Here is a 20,258-nt window from a genome sequence, read left to right on the forward strand (position 1 = left end):
AAAGTATGTATGCTCAAAAGTTTTACGTAGGTATATGTGGATCACTGCCGGGGATGTATGATGCAGTTGTGCGCCGCGTTTGGCATTGGTGAAAAGTCGACTCCGCTTCGTATCTCTAGGCAGTTTAACGCGCACAAACAGACGACGTAATAATAATAATAATACCTAGTAATTATGTCACTGTAATCGCATTCCAAAACACTTTCTTCTCGGCTGTATGTTGTTACACACTTCCCCGTCGGAATACACCAATTGCATGTTATTGTACTCGACTTAACGAACAACGAGTCGATTCCCGCTGTAATTTTCTGACAGGAATTCACCCGCGAGCAGTATAGTTATGTGTTTAACCCTAATCAATACCTGATAGTAATTTCAGTATTATTTGTTTAGAAATAAAATAATACTGAGCATTGTACAATTTTTACAAAATAAAAATTGTAATCGTCATGAAAAATAATTGACGAGTCTGTGTAGTGAATTTTGACACACTAATGAATAATGATTATTAAACTGCGGTAAATTAATTATATTTTAAATAATTTTGAACAAATTTTGTTTTAAACAATTTTGAATTACATAATACATATCGTGAAAATATTACATATATTGATATCAAATAGATATTTAAAGACATACTAAAGAGTCAACAATGTATTATTTGATATAATATAATTAATCATGTCATTATATTTAATAAAATTGTGGTATTCTGTTTTGCATAAAAGCAATATAAGTATTATTATAATATTATCCCTAACATATTTCTGATTTGGTGATTTGATTTATTTTCAGCAAGGTCAGCTACGTTAATGTAACCGTACCCTCATATTAAACGTCAAGTTATCCATCAATTTTCACAAAAAAAAAAAAAAAAAAAAATTAAATTGCTTACACCCACATAAACGCTCAGCAGGTAAAATATGGGTTTGTTGTACCGTTTAGTGTCTAAAACATGGAAGTAGATCGAAAAATGTAGTCTAATGTTTTATATATTATATTTTTTTAAACTTGTTTCCATTATCACAGGATATATTATATAATTATGGTAATAATTTTAAAATCATACATTTATTATGCATAAATAACATAATATTATATTATAATGCATGTGATATTTTCATATTATTCAAGTTATTCTATTACAATAATATTATTGTGTTATATATATATTTTTTATAAAAATCCTTCTGTGGTTGGTTTATTGTTGTCACTGAAAATATATTTAACCGCTTAAACTATTTTTAGCTTCTCGAGAATCGATTTTTAGACGTTGGACGATTACCCCGCAAAAGGAAATATAATATAATATTATAAACATAGTTATTTTTTTTCCTTCGCCAGTATCTAATCGTTGTCATCCTGAACAGGGTGATAATAATATAATACTGAATACGCATGCAGCGTGTATGTATATACGTCGTATTTACCTGTATAGATATATTACATCGATATATTTCGCTATAACCACAAAGTGCGTATGTTAACAGATGAACGAACACTTTTCGTTAGCAACAATGACTTATTGATATATTTTTCCTCCTTTTGGATATTTTTTAAAAGTCATTCAAAGCCAAACCCGCGCGTTATTGAAACCACATGTCTAAAAGTAAAACGAATGATTATATTAACATTTTTTTTTATTAAAATTGTTGAATACCTTTCTCGCTAAATATTCAATAGAGACTATGCTTACGAAAAAATAAGGTGAACATAATAGTTCAACCATCATATTATTATTGCTTAAAGGATTTACAGTTGAATATTCAAAATTGAAATTTATGAAATAACACTGATTAATATTTATATTTTTCCTAACAGTTAGGGTTATTTTAAAACAACAAAAGTACATATTGTATTATTGTTGTAGAATACAGAATATAGTGGAAAATAAATAATTTATGAAAAAAAAACTCTGGTGTTATTAGTAATTTACACTGTGTATTTTGAACATAAATATAACTTAAGATACCTACTCTTATAAATTTATTATTCGATTCATTTTTTCTTTCATTATAATATTTACTATAGAAATTATTAATTATAGTACATTATATATATATTCTAAATACACAACTGTAAAAAATAAAATGGCTATGTTAACCATAGCCATTTCTTTTTTTAATGTATTATAATAACTTTAACCAATAATGAGTTCTTATTGAAACAAGTTAGATGCTTGAAAACAATTTAAAAATTTAAACAGCAAGTTTATTTTGTATCAAAATTATAGGATTTGTTAAGTAAAGTAGTTTTTTTTTTAGTAATTAAAACAAACAAGTTGGGAAAACCACTTTGCGAGCGTGCTAAATTTCCGGATTCATCGGTTAAACGTATTTTAAACAATAAACTATAATTTTGTATACATTTTTAAAAGTTTTGGTAACCTCTTCTTATATAAAAAAATTATAAACATATTAAATATGTGAAATTGTAAATAACTGATTGATTTTTTTTTTTTAATTTTAAAATACTTTTATTTTGATCCCTAATTTTAAATATTGGCTTGTATGAATTTATTGCTCAACTTTTGATATTTTTTAATACTGGTCAGTGTTCAATTATTTTATCAGAACCGTTATAAAGTTATTTCAACTTACTGTTCTTAAAATATGCATCATTTTAAAACCACATCATTGTTATTATGAGAATGTTTATGTTCCAAATAATTCCTATTTATTTCCTTATGTTGACCAAATTAATAATCATAACTATAGACTAAGTAGTGGTTGACACAACGGGGATAAAAGTAACTAAATTTATGCTATAGAATTCTTGAAAATTATGGTTCTATTTGAAAAATAACACACAATAATTAATCACAAGACATATAGGATTACATATTTAAAAATAACTCAATTAATAATTTATAACTGGTGTAATTAAAAATATACTGCATCGACGGCTCAACACTATCATACGATATAGTATAAGCTTTAATATTTTAAAACGTTAATATTATTTAACAAATAAAACTGTAAGCTGCTGATGATAAATACAATTTGTAGGTATTGGGTACTTGGGTAACTAAAACAATATTACAGAAAGAATCGTCCATTTAATTATGTTATAAGTGAAAAGTATTGTGTGTTAATATATTTTTATTTGTACACTGTGTATAAACTATATTAAATAATATTGATTTTTTTAAAGACACTTGTTTAGTATTTCCTGGAATTTATACCCTATGTTTATACAGTATTATTTCGTCATAACATTGTTACTAGTTACTGTTTCATTGTTCTTTTATACATTGTTTTAATATTAGGTTCTTTAAAATTCCTTTGTCTCTCTATAATATTGTCATAAAAACAATATTATGACGTGTAATGACATGGAAACGACCATCATGTTTTTTTTGAATTAATGTCATAATTATATTTTATGGACTAAAATATGTTTTTTGTTACTGATCGGAACGATGAATGTATTGGTTTTATAATGGTTTGCGTTATTTACTTTATGTTTGTGTTTTTCGTCGAATCTTTATATAACTCTTTACATTTTTAGGATAATTTCTGATAGCTAACTAAACATTCCAGTCATTTTTAAATAATGTGGAATCTATATACTAATAATCATCAGTTAGAATACGGAAATATTTACTTAACACTAGTTTTTGACAAAATCTGTCAAATTAGTAGTTAATTAGTCATAACTTATAAGCATTTAAAGTTTGATGAGTGGAGTAGAGGACCAACATTTTGCTAGGTGAGATTGTGACACTCAATTACACTTGTCTAAACTTTATATATTTATAACTAGGTAATTAATTAATTAATTAATTTACTTATACAACTTTTGAACAATTATTTTTATATAATATGTTAATAGTCCAAAATAAATATTAATGTTTAAAAAATAAAAATAAATTTTTATGACTCTAATAAAAAAGTATATTTTCTCTATTTATAAAAATAATGAGTATTAACCTTAAAATATAACAAATTAAAAATTTTCCTATCTACTCTAAAAAATAAAATATCCAAAAAAACCAACCCTTAATCACTGATAATGTTCTTATCTTTAACTTTGATAATAGGTCAATTCACTCTAAAATATTAAAGTTAATAACACATAATGGTTTTACTGAACTCAAATGTGCTATATTGCATGTCTGTATTACAACCACAATATATTATGCGGGTGTAGCATCCTCTTAATAATATCTTCTTGTGTATAGTTAAAAAAATTGTTTAAACATTTCTAAGAATCAATTTCAAAAAATTGTCTGATAATTTATAAATTTGAATAATATGACTTGAGACTTTTGTTTGATATATAATTACCTACACTACATAATAGAAATTTGGCTTTAGTTTTTAAATTGTATTCTAATTTTTTGATTAAATTATACATATAATTTTACTTACTACTCATAAAAATCTAGATATTAAAACAAAAGTTAAACGTGACTATTTACAGTGGTAAATGTGAAAGAAAATCTCCATTTAAAAAAGTCCAATTGCAATAATTACCTAGTTATTAAAAAAATTAATTAATTAATTAAATTTTAATTTATTTATTATTTAGAAATTACTTATTGTAAATAACACCACACTAAATGAATAATAATAATAATAATAAAAAAAATGATACTTATAACTTATATATTTTCAATAAAAATTGTTTTATAAGTGTTTTTACAATTATTATTTATTGGTACCAAAATTACATTTATTTTACATATAATATATTATAAATTATTCATTTTTTTAAATATTCACAATGTACTAATACATATTTAATTATATAAAAAAAAAAAATTAAATAGAAACATAAATATGTTATTACTTTTATCTTTTTTTATCAGTATAAAAAAAATACACACACTCACTAATATAATATATACATTTAATATCTTGAAAACTTATTAAGTTCAATTATAATCTTTATTTAATCAGTTCATTTTCATCTAGGCTCGAGTTCATTATATCTTAACGTAACTATTAAAAGGATATTACTTTGGTTACGTTAGTCTTATTATTTTTTGTCTAGATCTATATTTTCATACTAATGTAATAACTAACCTGTATATTATTATATTATATATTATACAGGATAATTTATCAAGTATTGTCAACTTATTTTTCTTTCATAATTCAGTTATACAGTTATTTTTGAAATTATTAATTATACTTAAAGCCGATATGTTTAAATTCTTTAGATTTTTTTTGTGCTATTTAAGAAATATTGTATATTTAAGGAGAAACATTAAACATTTGATTTTCAAATGAGAACCTTTATATTTATACTGAAATTTATTTAATGAATAAATTTTCTGTAAATTTTCATGTATCAAAATCAAAATTCAAACTAGTATTTTTTAAGTTATTTAAATGTATTTAGTGAGGACAATTATTGATACATACTAATGGTTTTAGAAGTTATAAAGGCTAAGATGATTTGAATTTGAGTGATTAATATTAAATTTATCAATGTTTATAATTTGTGAATATTATGGAAGTATAATAAATACTAAAACCAATATTACATAAATATTTTTTTTTCTAAAAATGTATCTATTAAAAAATTTACAGTAAAATGAGGGTTCTTGATTAAAAACAGAATATTGTATCACCATGAGTCACTCTTTAAGTAGCACAACAATTCTCAATAATTTTGAAATATGGTATTTAAGTATATTTAAAAATTAAAAAAAAAATAGAATTTTTATAAACCCATTATTAAATGAAATATTGGAGATAGAAATAGTTAGTGAATCACTCTGTATATTATATATGTAGTATATGTACATAGCAAAGGTAATAGGTATGCCTTTAAAATTCTAACTCTACCTAATGCCCAAACTTTTTATTGACTTTTTTTTAAGCTTTACGAGTGAAGAAAAAAATGAAAATATGTTAAATTTGATTACCCTTGGGAAGAGTTCCGCACTACCATAAATAAATTGTACTACGAGCTTCTTACCCTGGGGCATCGAATATTTTTTCCCTATTCGTTTTCAAATAATGATGACGAAATACAGATTCTCAGAAACCTAAAGCTCTGTCACGGACGTAAGGCGTATCTATCGACCTTCCTTGTTTTTCACTTCTAAACTAAAAATATAATTTGTGTTATAAATTATTACTGTATTGTACAAATTAAAAGTATATTATACTATGTAATAATTATAATATAATTCGTTATGATCATAAAATTCATCATTTTTTAGATTCTTATATATCAAGGTAGATTTTTTTAACAATCAACATAATTATCCTGTGTTAAAATAATACTATCACGTTTTTAACATTTTTTTATTATTATCATTCTCTTTTTTTAATTTTTTTACTTTTTTTAATTAAATAATACTTACTTCATTATTAGTTTCCGATTCTAAAGTAGATTATTTTGCTGATAAATTTTTAGTTAATCTAGTTATGAACACCTATTAATCTATGAAAAGTAGTAAATAAACATTTTGGGAGGTATACCTGCAGTACTACTCTTTAATATAATTAATATAGTCGTTCAATATTCAATTTTTATAAACGAAAATTCTCGAAAAAGTATTATTCTTAAGAGTATAAAATTAAAGTTGTATTTTTCATACAAAAACGTAAACATTTATATGTTTCATAGTGATAATATAGTATGAAATATAAAATAAAAACATTTTTTGAAAACTTAAATACTTGTTTAAATAATAAGTGTTAAGTGTTAAAATATTCAGCTAGTTGACTATAAATCAACTTGAATTATAACCCAAAATGGTCAACGGTAATTTAAGTTAAATTATTTTAAATGCTGATGAGTGGATACAAAATACTAAATACAATGGAGGTACTTGTATATATCGTTATACTATGATACAGCAGTGTTTTGAATTTCTGTGATAGTTTAATTTAAGATAAAAATGTATAACATTATAGGAATTTGGAAACTTATTAGTTTGCTATTTTATCAGTTAATTCTAGTCACTATCATCATTAATCGGGTAACATTTAAAGTTTAAATACACTATTTACACCAATTATGTGGAAATGGATGAAATAGATTTAATCTTTGGTTTAATGTGTACTTAAAATAAACACTTGATCGCCAGTATTTTGTATATGCGTCTAAAAATTGAATACATTAAATCATTGATAATATTCTAATATTAACATTAATTTAAATGCACAAAATATAATATACCTAGTAGGTATATGATGTAAATTTTTTTAGAGTATTTTATTAACATGAGCATAATTAATTTAAAATGTACAAATAAAGTCATTGGTTGTTCTAATTTATTTCAACTCATTAATATTTATTATTTATGAATAAAAGCAATCTCACTACGTTTTATTTTATAAAATTGCTGTGTAATCGAGTTTTGTAGTGTTCACTACTTGAAAAAAAAAATGTAGAACCGGGGCAAAATTTAACATGTAGCAGTAAAAATTGTTATAATTATTATTAATCAATGATTTTTTTTTTAAATTTTAAACATATTTTACATAAGTACTTGATTATTATTTTAGATTCTGGAAAGCGATGAGAGTATTCGTTTTAAAAAAATGTGCATTTTTTAAAATATAATTTTTTATTCGAAGATATTTTTCGCGGCAATATAAATGATGTGATCCTTAAAAGTAATAATTATGAAAAAAAAACGGTAATTTTTACAAAACCTCAGTTTTTGATAAAATTAATTATTTTTACTTTTTAATTCAAAAAGAAATAAACATAATGACTTGAAATCTTAACCAAATATTTAAATGTATTATAATAATTTTATAAATCTATGTGATAGAACTTTTAAAATATCTTTACTCTTTTTATGGACTATTTTACTGTGCTTAGGTATTAACTTATATGATAATACACAAATATATGGTAGAATAGTGCATTCATATTTATAGCAATGCATTTGACAAAACTATGTTCCGCTTTTAGTATTACTTATTATAGTAAAAATAAATTATTAAATATTTAAATACCCGTATAAAAATAGTATCCAAAACTTAAAATCGTTTTCTGTGTGTAATACTCAAGGCTTGAATTCAAATTTGACTCGTCCATTATTGTGACCTATTCAATGACGATGTACAATTGAAACCTACGAAACAGAACAGTGACTTTTCCAGTCTTTAAAATTATTTATATACAATGTGAAATGAACTATGAATGACGAAAAATAAAAAAAAAATAAGAAGAAAAAATACGTTTTTATAAAAAATAAATAATACGATATTATTCTACTATAATATGATATATGTGCGAGTAATAAAATATATATAATATAATATTTATATACATATATCATAACAAATATTTTTAGGTACCTATGAACTCCATGTATTACGTTACATTAAAATCAGGACTTGCACTAATGAAATAGAATGTATGATATTAATTAGATAAAACAATTTTAATTAGGTACATTATTCACAGAACATATATAATGCGTATATTTAATTATAAATTCATTTAACTGTAGGTAGGTACACCTGGATACTAAACATTATTATTACATTATAACTTTCATGTAGGATTTAAAAGTATTAAATAAAACTTTTCCAATACCTGTGATTTATATAGCATAAATTTAAAAAATATTGTTTAGTAAAATGCATGTGGATAAAAAAGATATGGTATCGACGGTGATGATTACATTTTCATTCCACGCGCAACAAGCAGATATTGCGATCGTTTCCTTAGCAATATTGCAAGGGAATTTTTGTTTATTCGTACGATTATGTTATTTGTTCAGTTGCATGCAGAATAATTTAACGGGAATACCATCCAAGAAAAAGTAAAATAATGTTAAAAATAAATAAACTGCAATTCCCATCCTCCTCACCAGTGTTATTTGATTTTATGTTAGTTTTATTTTTATTTTTCTTATTAAAATTGAATTATTATTTGAAGAATACAGATAGATTCGTTGCCATAAAAATCCGAGAAGAAAATATGAGAACTAAGAACAATATTGTTGTGGATGGTTTTTATTGAATTTTGTATTCAAGTTATATTATTATCTACTTCTTTAATTTGAATGCTTGTTGTTTATAGTGTTTATTATTATTATTTAAATAAATATTAATCATTTGGTAAATTTGATAAATATTTAATTTGGTTTTTAATAAAACCATCATTATAGATTTAAAATTTAAAACTAAAAAATACGTTATTTATGATATGATTTAATATTTTGCTATAATAGAACATATTGTGTAATAATAACCGAACCTATAATCATAATGTGGTTATTACCAGATATCCATACATCCTAAGCACTTTATTTGTACTTCATGATAATATTTATATTCATTATTTTTATCGACATATTTTCCTTCTTTTGTAGTAGTTACCAACATTTTGTATCCGCGATACTTCCGCAAATAAATTTGTATACTTTTTCTACCACAATGTATCATTTTTAAATTGAAATATTTCATGTTTTTTGAATATCTTATCAAAATTATTATGTAGTAGATACAACAAATTATAGGTCGAGAGAGAGAGCATTAATTAAATTTGCATTCAATATTTTGTCATGCAAACATAATAAAAAATATAGTATATTTATTGATAAAATAAAATAAAAATGGTTAAATCTACCAATAATTATATATTTATATACATTTATATATTTTTAAATGCAATTACTTTAATTTAATTAAATATTTATTTATTTTTTTTTTTAGACTAGGAATTATTACTTATTATTTAGTATTAGATTTTCTGTTAATACCACATTCTAAATAAACCACCTAATGACAAAACAAAAATGCAATTTTTAATTTTAAACTACATTGGAATGAGATTGTCGTTTTTTGAGACTGTTAATTGTATGATTGATAAATATTTATTTATTTAATTCGAGTTGATATAATTTATTATAAATATAATTCTCTACACATGTACCTACGTTTGTTTTACTTCGTAGCAATTTTTGTTTTGTTTTACATTATGTAAATCTTATATATATAGTATATTAATATATATACATCTATAAGAATAGCTTATCATTTATGAAGTAATTAAGTTTACTTCACAATTTATGATAAAATATATTCTATAAACCTATAGTGTGTTGTAATTATTATTATGGACTAAGTAGTACCTCTTTGTATAACGATTATAAATGGTGTATTAATAAAACATCTTTCAAAATATTATTAATGACTAAGAAAATATAACATTTCATTTTTATTTCAATAAAATAAACAATTTAACACTTTAAGTTATTGAATCATTATTATTAGGTATAAACGTTTATTTATGGATAAAAAATAATTTAATTTACGTTAAGTACATATTATTGAGGTTTTAATATTTTTATTAAACAATTATTGTTTGATGTTGACTCTTACCGTTAAAACTTTTTAATATCTCAGCGTAGTTAAGTTAGTTTTTGTTATAGTAGAAATGTTCAGTTATACGTCCGAAAATATACCATATTTGATTCGATATATATCTAACAAATACATTTTTTCATTTGTTTTAACGACTTACATAATATTGCGTGTACGGGCGTTTGTATAACTGCACTGCACCGTCTACTAAAATCTAGTGATTTTTGGCGTGACCGTTAATAGTAAATGCGTCTGTTAACGACACTCATTTCGATTCTCTCGAAAAATTTAAAGGCAGCTTAATAAAAATAATATCATATCTTCTGCTGTAAAAGCGTACCGCAATATCAACAGACAATAAACACGCTTTTAAGAGTGATGATACAGAGGAGGGAAAGGAGAGGAAACAAATATTTATCTGGTTTAGGTTTAATGTAGAAAATGATGGTATTGGACACATGTGGGTGTGTTCAGTTATGTTTTGAGTTTCACGGATGTGATAATATAAATAAAAAAATTTTATGGTGACGGACCAACGAGAAATCGGATTAACGGTGGGTTTACAGAAGAACGGGTGACTATAGAGGTCATTTTTCATTTAGTCCCTTTTTATGGCTAGCCGAGACTTAACCGATATTTCGGCGCATTAAAGCGCGCCAAAACCGCACTACCATTGGACTACCACTACCGACACCACCATCATCACTACCACCACCTCCACCATCACCACTGACGCCACCACCGGTCGGAAGACTTGCTGATTAAATTTCTGTCTGTTAGATCGATATATCTCACCCCGTCCCCATCTCACCTATCATTATTTACTATACTATCTCTGACAACTAACAGTTTGTCGTGTAGTAAAACGGTCAACGAGAAGTTGTATTATGAACGCAACACACATTATTTAAACATTTTTTTTTTCAATAAATAAGAACACTAAAAACCAAATCCACTACAGGTACATTTAACGTTAGGTTTTTTATTCACTTATACATGCATAATTCATGCACGCATACATACATATATCTATACTTGTTTACTTACATACATATAAAAACGTTAAATAATTATTTCGATGTGTTAAAAATTAATACATTTTTCATAAATTATCAATGTGTAAAATATTTTACTTATAATATTATATAAACATGGAATCAAAAAATAAAAATAATACATTAACAATGATGACATAATTTTGAATAGTTATACATAACAATTAAAAATAGATTTACAATTATTTTAACTTTAAAAATTGAATGCTTTACTACAATATGTAGTATGCAAGATTATTTTTCTCCTTTTTTTTATTAGTAAAATTAAAAGATTAATTTTAATAATTAAATTTATTTATCACGATATATATATTATATGAATATATAATAATATACAGTGTTTATACAATGAATATATTTATATCTATTGTAGATGGTTAATGTAAATTCATTCATAGAGAAAGTTTACTTATGACTTTCCGGGTAATTATGATGTAATTTTCATCGTTGGGTATACAATTTATTCATACTAGATGAAATGGACGTCAGATAATTCTCTTGGTCAAACTAATGAATTCCTGCAAGAAAATATATTCAGTAGAAACTCAAATGACAATTCTATGAGAATTAGTGCTAGTTGACTGTTATTATTATATTAGTGTTAACTGATTACAGATTACAATTACTACACATAGAAAAATATAAGTCTATAATAAAAATATATATATATTTTTTGGATGGGACTTCCAATGATAATAAAACAAAAAACTATAAATATGTGATGTACAAATGCCACCAATTAAAAATTAAACTAAAACTTAATTCGTTTTATGTTTATTAATGATTTTTCTCTTGTGTTCTGTTTTGGTGTACAAAATAATTTAACATGAAACTTTTCCTAAATTCCAGAGACAAAATAATAATAGTAACAAATATATTTATGTACATATATGTTGTACTTTGACTTTCATCATTCAAATACATTAAAAATAAACAAAATAAACGATGGTAACATATTAAACAATGCCATACTTTTAAAATGCTATCAAAATGTACGACGTTGAAACCATAAAATATATATTATACAACTAATTCAATATACAAGTCACATAACCATCAAAATTAATTATATTTAGCTATAACCAAACGTCATAGTGTAATTGGATAACAAGTTAGGTAAATTTAAATTATTTTTAATTTGGTAAATTTTTATAATTATCTCGATTTTATACATAGATTAAAAAAAAAAGTTTTATTAAAAATATGACCAAAGTCAATTATTATAATTTAATAAAAATAATAATTAAAAACAAACTACAATTATAGCTATAATACATTCATATAATAATTTATTTCTGCATAATAATTTTAGAATTTTAGTATTTTTATTTAAAATATATTTTATATTGTGAAAATATATTTCTGTTAAAATAAAAAATATTTCCTTAATCTACCATCTAAAAATCAAATAAAAACCGTTTTCTATAGATTTTAATGAAAACGATTCAACGACTAAAAGGGTTACTTAGGTCTTTTCAATTTACAGAAAAAAAATAGAGATTTCAAATATTTTCACAGTAATTAAAAAATTAATAAATAAATACATTAAGTTATGAATGATATTCTCGAAAAAAATTTTAATTAATTTATCGGTAAAATATTTTTCATAATTTAATTTAAATAATGTGTTTACTTAACCATTATTATTTATAACCTTAAAATCTACGCTTGAAAAATAATAATATCGTCTTGTCGCGATTTCCAAATAATAATGATGATACGTACAATCTATAAAAATATATTGAATAGGACATGAATAAAAATATTTAGCTTGAATGACTAGAAACAATTTTCAAGCGAAAGTAAGTTTCTCATGTCCTATTATCATTATAAATTATAAAAATTCAATCTTATAAAATAATTATATTTTAACCGAGTCGTACACTGTTTCGTTTTTCAAATACAATGACTGATTGTCAATTTCAAATTTAAAGACCCGGCTCAATAACCCACTTAACTATGATGTATCTCACATTTTTTTAAAATTTTTTTTCAATTTATAATTCTATCATACTAAAAATAAATGAAGATTTGTTGCACATTTTTAAGCTTTTATTAACTTTGTAATAGTAACTGTCTTTTCGCTGTGCTATATATCTTTAATAAGAAAAAATACATTTACAATGCATGCTACTTTTATTCAATTCAGTAAAGCCTATTGTTCGTTTTTCTCTGAACATGCATTTTCATTAAATCAGTCTCGTTAGCACTTTTAAAGCCTCTATAATAGTCTCTTCTATCAATACCAAAGTTACACGTAGTTTATAAAATTAAAAGCAGATTCGAGTCAAGGGAGACATTTTTATATATATATATATAACTGATGGTTATGCAAGTGTCTTTAATACTTCATAATATGTTGGTTGATCCATTTAACCTGGTACCTACAGTCACTTTATTTTTTGTATACTATATTTATTATACACTATATACAAAGTAATTATCTACGTTATCCCGGATTTTTATAATATACCTTGACGGGTATATTCCGATCTACATATAGTAATATAATTTTAGAATCTAACTCCTTACTAAAATAATAAAAAGAGTCCTTTAACTGCTCTTGATATTATCAAAACTCTATTATTAAGACCTTAAAATCAAACTATATTAATTCAAGAAATCCATCTGAGCGACTTCAATGGTTATTGGTAAATAAAAATAATTACAATTTTAGTAAATTACTTTTAAAACAACATCTGACTAAGGAAAAATGATCAAAAAAGAAGTGTTATCCGACGATTGACTTCTTTTATCTATATTATTGTAACAACTTTACAATCAAGATGTGAACTCCGAAAATGTTAACCAAATTAAATAATGCAAATTTAATAAGTTACATTAGATTAAGTTAATTCAAATTTTAAGAGCGTTTCGAATTCGTGAACAATAAAATAGTTAATGAACTTATACCAATAAACACTAAAACATTATTAATTATGAATATAATTCAAAGTAAATACAGTACATTGTTGATAAAATACGAACACGTTATTTCAGCATAGAAGTACTTACATAATTATGATACTTTTTACCCACAGAAGTCGGGACATCGACGTGGTGAGGATTACAGACGCATATTATAAATACACCACACGAATACTGCTCAATTATACGCACGCAAGTAGTTATTGCCCACTACATCGTACATACGTGGCATAGTACGGAGGCTGTTTTGTGTTGTACTTTTAGGGGCTGTCCAGAGACCGGTATATTAAAAAACAAAACACGTCCGTACAAAAAAAAAAAAAAATAGTTTTTATATTATTATAATTATTGCACCACATTCAGTCTATTGAATTGTAAATACGTACATTATAATATAGTATACATAAAAATAATTATAACATTTAAATTGATCATAGTTTATTTAACTACACAATTATAATATCATATTATTCAAATTAAACATGGACAACTAGAATTTTTTATTGAATGTAGAAGTTTTCAATTTCCTAACTATAGATGTACAGCATGTTTTTACATCAACAATTTTTTTCCCCTGTGAAGACGATACTGGAGATCTTGACCGCGTAAAGAAAGCTAATTTAAATTTTGTTACTAATATAATCAAGGTTCTGTGCACCGATCATGAATATTTATGTAAAATTAATTTCACAGAGAGGTTGAAGAATATAATTGGCATTTTTAATGACTTAAAGTAGTTTTAGATCGTTGACAAAAATTAGCATGTTAGATATTATTAACAAAAATAGAATAAAAATGTTGTCACTTTGTTAAACTTAAAAAATATATATATATCTATGTATAATGTATTTTATTATACAAAGTATATTCAACAAATAATTGACCATTTTCTTTATTAGCTTATGTTTTAAGAAAATACTATTAAAAAAAAAATTACCTACTTACCAAATAAACACTTATTTTGCTCATAAGTCATAAAAAAGTAGTATAATTATTTTACATGACAAGATTACAATCTACAAAAAATTAAGGAAGAAATTAAATAGAGCTCAAAAAAAATTAAAATATTAATAATCATTTTTATTTTAATTAAAAATAGTGTTTGTAAAAGTAAGTTAAATTTAAAATACTGCAATTACTATTCAAATTCAAATTTTAAAATATTGTTCTCATATTATAACAATAATAAAGGCAATATACGTATACTATTATGATGTATTATTTAATTTATATTTTAATAATATAACATTCAAAATCAATTCAATCATTCAAAATAACTAAATGTATATATTTATAAATTTGAGAAGAAAAATGTTTAAGTACTATATCCTTTCCAAGTTTTCCATTTCTAGAACATTATTTACCAATTAACAATTTTAAATATTTTCTTTGGATATCCATCCAATTCTAGTATACTAGTATTTAAATAGCATAGCCAAATTTAACTAAAATTTGATCATGAGATTGATTATAAACACTTAATTTAAAAGTTTCAAAATAAAGGAACTTTCGTTATATATGATCTATTCGATACGTCTTATCAGCTATCATGATAAATATTAAGATTATACTCTATAGATACTTATAGATATATATACGAAAATTTTTCTCGAAAATGTGTAATAGAAAGATTTTATATGATTAACTAATTTAAATTATTACATATTCTTTTTATTATAGCTTTTAAATTGTATAATGTTAAGAAATCGTTAAATTTAAATATAAAAACAGTACTAAAGAATTTAATATAAATATGTATACCTTATTATGCATGCAGTTTTTTGAAATGTAAGCAACAATGAATAAGAAAATGTTAAACGTAGAGTAGTATATTAAAAAAAATGACCAGATAGTCAATTCTACCCAACTAACGTACCAAACAATTTTAATAATCCTAATTCAATGACGATATTCTAAAAAAAATATATTAGATCATAAAAAAACGTGATGCACTATAGATTATAATCAACTCTAAACTGATTGCAATATAAACAGAATTAAAACATTTTGATAATATAACTTTAATTTCTTTATCATTAGCACTAATACAAATAATTTTTCTTTACTTACTTAGATTAAAAGATTTGAGATTTAATATTTCTAATTGATTTTTCATAAAATTCTTTCGGCTTACATTTTTTTTGTAGAGATCAGAGAACATTTACGATAATCCTATAGGCTACACATTACTTTATACATAACATAAGTTTTTATCTTTAAACATATGACATCAATCAAGTCCCTCAAAAAAAAACCAAGAAGAAAAGCCACCCATGGAATAGTTAACACAAGAAATCTACGTCAAAATTGAGAAGCTTAACATACCATTCATAGTAGACGAATCAATGTTATAATGTCGCAACAAAGTTGCTAAGGTAAAAAAAAGTGTCGCAAATAGAAAAAAATCAACAATAGAATATGGAATATATAAAATTTAAACTTCCCAACGTTATGTCATGCAGATAAGCAGTTATAAAATATTACACATCGTAGTTATCTTTTGAGTATTGTCATAAAGTTGCTTATAGAAAATACCGTTATACTGATTGGTGAACACTGACAAGTAGAAGTTATATAATACATGTAACAACAGTGTTCCTATACTGCTGTGATAATAGTAGTTAAATTTTAGCGACTCTTGTGTATAAATATTTTTAATATATTTTTAATATATAACTAGGTACCTAATAAATATATATTTATATAATAATTTATTTAAACATTATACCCGTCGCATTATTTACGTTTTTCTTTTAAATAGAAAAAAATATACTTTTAAACGTTTATTTACTGTGATAAAATATTTAAAATCACAACTTAATAAAAAACATAATCCTAATTCAAAATATCCAACTTAAAAAGATGCGATAAGCGTTACTAAACGTATCTTTTTGTTTGTAGAAAATAAAGGTTGTTTTTCATTTATTCTATATTTGATGACATATTATTGTACTACCTGTACATTCTTAATAACATCAATAATGATTAATTTATAATATATACATATTGTTATATAATATTATAATATTATAATTTAATATAAAATACATTTATATTAATTACAATTGTATATTTATTTAAAATATATATTATATTTAATTCAATATTAATGGCAACTGGTGTAATAGTGGTAATATTTTTAATTTGTACAGGTATTTATGAGTTGTGACAATACTATCATGGTATACCGTAATAGTCATAGATCTATCAAAATGCGTATTCAATTGAGACATTTTTTTATCTAAATAACTGATTAAAAAACTAAAATATGTTAAGTATCTAGCTTACGAAAATTAATTAAAGATTATGAAACATTAAGTACCTATTGGAAATTTAATAATAATCAATATAGTTAATGTGACGTAATACCGATTTCAAGTAAACCATGATTACGAACATCATTATTCACTAATACTAAATTGATTCTTATTTACAAATATTAAACATAGGTATAACGAGTTACACAAAACAAAATAAGTTGGAAATACTAACGACTTGGGTAAAAATTAGAAATATAGTCGTGTAAAGAGCGTTCTAGTACCAGTAATTATTAATGAATGCGCATAAAAATTAATTAATTATTATATTTATAGCAGACATGCCAAAGTTACCACGGAAATTAAAGTTTTGATTGACATATGTAATAACTAGATTCTGAACGAAACTTGTATAAATAATATGGAATTGGACTAGACAAACCACGAGCTATATCTATTTATCTATGAAGCTAAAACTAATAATAACTAAATTTCTCAATAATTTTATAGATTTTTTATAAGAATTACTGGTAGTTGTGATGACAATTTTGTTTGTACAGAAACGTGACATGTATGTTAGTATGTTACTAACTCCTTCTGAAAAAATACTCGTTACACTATTTCTATAGTATCTATGTTTTATACCTTAAAACTATATTAAATGTGAACAAATCTAAAAATAATTGTTTTTAAATACCATTTCAAGAGGTACTTAGCAAAATGAACTGCGAATCACAAGTTATATTTTAAATATTCAAAGTTTATTTTTTTAAATAATGGAGATTTAAAATACTATATCGAACAAAGAACGTTAAACATAATAATAATAAGATTGTATTATTTCTCAAGCATTAATTCAATAAATTAAAATAAAATAATATCAATTTAAGATTTATTTAAACTATTTTATAAGAAAATAAAATATTTATTTATTTAAAACATTTGGTTCTCGCAACAATTTATTATTCACTGTTAAAAACACATTTTAATACGATAATTCATTATTGATTTTAAATTCTAAATATGTACATATTGGAAACCGAAGCATGATCTTCCCATGCCCTTTACCTCTAATATAATCTTTTATAAATATATTGCATATGTCATTCTTTCATTAACGCTTATACTTTTTTTTTAAATTTATTTTGTTTTTATAAAAACGGAATAATGTAAGTATGGTATATCATTTTATTCCAATAGTTGAATAAGCCCAACGCACATATTGAAAAGAATTTATTGTAATATTAGCATTATCGCAGCATAATATAAACAAAATAGAATTCAGACTTTGATGTAGGTGCAATTTAAGCTTATATATACTATGCAAATATGAAATTTACCTATTATGTAGATAATTCTGAATAAAATACAATTTTCTAATTCCGACAATGTTATTAAGTAATGTTTTGAATCAATTACAATAGATAAGCACAATGGCATTAAAATAAGTAAGCATCAAATATTATTCACACAAACTATTCAATTTTAAGACCCGTCATCAAGAAATTGAATTTACATAATTATAATATAAGCATCCAGGCAATTCTCAATGGAATAATTTATAGTTTTTAAGAATAATACTATACTATTCATTAACAATAATTGTGAATACATAATTTATATTTTTTATCGTTTAAATAATATTTAGCATATCGTTATTTCGCACGTATTATACCACATTTAAATAAAAGCTATGTCATTTTACGTTACTTATTTGTCTATTTTTGATAAGTGAATCATACATTATTGATTTTAAACATAATATTATTATTAAAAATAATAATACTCACGTTATTCGAATGAATTTATAAAAGTGTAACAAAAAATGTTTATTTCAATGATTTTCAAAAAAAGTCATAAAATATTATTGTTATGTATTAAATATAATGATATTTTTTGATATAGAAAACTCTATAAAAAAATACATATTAATCTGTTGACTATAATTTAACCATCAAAACAAGTGAATACTTTAAATTCATATAACAGGTAAATCCTTAGTGTAATAAAAAAATAAAAAATATTATGACAATAAATGAATTAACGTGTAATGTTTTATTTGTAATAATTTTCATATTGTTAAAAAAACAAAACCAAACCACTAAACTACACATACAATTTTTACAATTTTACAATACTGATTTGAAAAAAGGAATTATTTACTTTGATACAAAATATTTTCAATTAAGATAAAAACACAATTAAAGTAGTTAAATATAGTTATATTTTCATATATTTGATTGGTTGCAAAATTTTTAATTATAAACAAAATTATTTTAAAACATTAAACATATAAACAAGGTTGTAAAAATATTCAAAATATTTAATATTTAACATACGCACAAATTAGAATACAATTGTCACATTCAATTTTATTTATTGACAAATTATTCAACTTTTACTTTAATAAATTAATTTTATATTTAATTTACCATAAAACATTTCATTGTACGAATAATTAAAAAAATTCAATAGTTAAAATAAATCAAATTATTGTAATAATAAATTTCTTACTATTATTTAAATATTGAGTATTGTATCTTGTATGGATTGCAATATTCTATTATATTGTAGCCATATTATTTTGTCATACTTCAAAATAATACCTACGTAAGGTATTTAGTACTTATAATTATAATTGCATTTCGTCTATCTTATAATTCACTTAACACTGTAGAAATTCCCACTTTTCCGGTTCGTCGATATAAAGTCATAAATTGCATTTA

At 23.2% G+C, this 20,258-nt stretch overlaps 1 protein-coding gene across 1 annotated transcript in view; it reads left to right on the top strand.

Annotated features, from left to right (window-relative positions):
* Positions 1 to 20,258, top strand: part of LOC113560522 (leucine-rich repeat-containing protein 24) — a 143,243-nt gene that overhangs the window by 43,464 nt on the left and 79,521 nt on the right. The gene's annotated exons all lie outside the window — the stretch shown is intronic.

The sequence above is a fragment of the Rhopalosiphum maidis genome, chromosome 1 (assembly GCF_003676215.2).
Source record: "Rhopalosiphum maidis isolate BTI-1 chromosome 1, ASM367621v3, whole genome shotgun sequence".
Lineage (NCBI taxonomy): Eukaryota > Metazoa > Arthropoda > Insecta > Hemiptera > Aphididae > Rhopalosiphum > Rhopalosiphum maidis.